The sequence below is a fragment of the Oreochromis niloticus genome, linkage group LG7 (genome assembly GCF_001858045.2).
Source record: "Oreochromis niloticus isolate F11D_XX linkage group LG7, O_niloticus_UMD_NMBU, whole genome shotgun sequence".
Taxonomy (NCBI): Eukaryota; Metazoa; Chordata; class Actinopteri; order Cichliformes; family Cichlidae; genus Oreochromis; species Oreochromis niloticus.
In genome coordinates this window covers 53501684-53504408 of record NC_031972.2, presented here as the reverse complement: position 1 = coordinate 53504408, position 2725 = coordinate 53501684, and positions in this window count along the sequence as shown.

The window sequence follows — 2725 nt, the reverse complement described above, 5'->3', positions numbered from 1 at the left end:
ATCTAGCTAGCGCTAGCATCATACTGAACATAAAAGAAATGTCCTCCTTTTTTTTTCTTTCTTCGGCTGATCTCATGCCACGTTAAAAGCAGCATATTTAAAACATTTTCGTCAGTGAAAGAAGTTAGTAAAATATTATCTTGGCTAAGTGCAGCTGTATATTTGTCAGATAGAGCTACATTACGACGCTAGCTAGAAGTCCAAGTGAACTGCTGGTATATGAGAAAATTTTGTACAAATATTGTTATTAACATTGGCCACGAAGCTACAGTTAGCTTATTGAGTGTATACCAACACTTGAATCTAGTATGTGCTTTCAGGCTACCCTTTTTGCTTTGCTTTTCTCACAAATTAAATGTAAAATAGTGTTTTTGTTTTTTACCATAATGCTGGCCTTCTTTGACCCCCCTTCCTTTTTATGGCCTTAAAGGCTTGCCGGGGACCTTAATAACACTTTATTAAGTTATAATACATTTTATTTTGCTACCATGTGAACTCAGCTTCATTGAGGCCTTGCACACAGTCTTCCTTAGCCTAAGATGATGTCATGCTAGATGTGCTATGAAATGAACTTTTTGTTTGTTAGTTTTGAACAGAAAATTCAAATATTTAACTGCATAATTTCCAAAAAAAGATGAATTGAATGGACTGGAAAGATCAATTCTGTTTCAGAGTTAAGACATACATGAGGATGTAGTCGGATATAAGCACAGATGTGAAATAGATAACAGAGGTCCACACTGCTTGTGACAACCTGGCAAAAATCAATTGATTTCAGCCCATCATTAACCTTAACTGCAAATAAACAAAAAGAAATAGAAAGGAAAAATCGAATTCAAAGGATAATGTAATGGATGCATTGAGAAATCTAATGAGAACAGCCAAACATGGCAAGCTTGGCTTGTTCAGTGAATGCAGCCTTTGTTGGACACTATTTGTTGAAGACTCTGGTATGCATGCACTCCACCCCCATCGTGGGCCAATGAGATGCTCCACACAGCAGCGCATGCTCTTTCCAGTGGAAAATTTCTATAAAAAGATCATCAGCCTAGCAACAGGAGTGCCATGCTGAGGTATTACAAATTCAGACGCCTCAAGTGAAGTGATCATGGCCTTATTTTAAATGACTGGTTGGATGGATGGTCCTTCCTGAATGCTGAAATCTAAATATTGTGCTCTGAGAGACTGGCAGGGAGAAGCTGTACCCCAATTGTACAAGTGCCACTCCTATTTGGTTCTTAAATGTGTTTATTATAATGTTGCTTTATGTAACGTCCTTAATGTGGTGTAGTTACAGTCATGTAAGGACTTAGGAGCTAAGATTTTATATTTATGAATAGATTCCACTTTTAATGAAATTAAGAAATGCATTTTAGTAAGAAAATAGAGTGTAGAAGAGGTTTTTAAAACCTCTACACACAACTTCACAAGAGATTTGTGTCTCCTCCTGGGGCCATACTGAGGCTCTTTCACTTACTGGGCAAATGTATGAACAACACTAAAGTATAGAGCCAGTAAACAAGTAGAAAACTCACTCCCCTTAATGTAAATAGGGAAAAGTATGATACATTTTATTGACAAAATGACCCGTAAAATAAAGATAATGGAGGATGTATTTGTGCATAGTTTGGTAGGAAAATGGTAGGAAATTATAAATTAATCACTAGAATCGCATTTCTATGGAAAATAGTGTGATTAGAATACTTTAAACACATGTGTTAGCATATGAAGGACTACCGCTTATATATGTGAGTAAATGTATGGATAAATGATATATAGAGTGTCCGACCTACCTTTTTTATACTGTTATTTGTGGTGTTTTTTATGTGTATGCCTTGCAACTTCTTTTCTTCATCCTTTCTTAACAATTCTTTAAGAAATTGTAGTTTTGGGGAAATTACGCTTATAATGGTAGCTTTAGAGATGAAAAAAGTAAAGTGTTAACATTTATCTTGAAACACATGTTCTCAGAATTGAAACCTGTAAATGTAGCACTGTTGTAGAAAGGTGTGGATGTTGTCGGTTCTAGCAAAGACTGACCCAACAACGGTGTGTATTTACACAGAGGCTGCTATCTATAGTGCAAATAGGCTTTAAGTTGACATAAGAACAGGTTCTTAGGTTTGATTTTTCACTTCAAAAGATGTGAATACACACAAAATGTGACAGTCAAACAAGGAAATTAATGCTTAAACCATCTTTGAAGGTAAAGAGAAATAAGATTCAAAATAAACACCATGGATTATAATGAGCATATTTCATAGCACAGGTAATATAGATCCTATAGAGTATAGATGTGTTTCAATCTAGGTTAAGGAAATGCATGACATGATCGCCTCATAACCTGAGCTGTTTTTCTGTGCAAAGTTCAAGCCCTGTTCTCAGGATGTGACAATATCCTCGTCAGCTAAAGATTTGTATCCTCCCTTTTGAAACAAACTGTTGCCCCACATGGGGAAAACCACAATAAGCAAATACATCTGACCAAAAATGATTATACGTAATATACATCCAGCCTTTGGACAGTTTATAATGGTTGTTTTGTGTGTCTGTCTGGTATTTGTGCTTCACTTAAGCTCCTCTGACATTATTGTAATTTACGTACACATCTGTGTTAGATCATACGTCATAAAATACCTCTTCAAATATGAAAAAAGAGTCAACCACTAAATGGATTGTTTGCTTAAAAATGCCTCTGATTCTGGAGGTTTTCGCTAAACACACA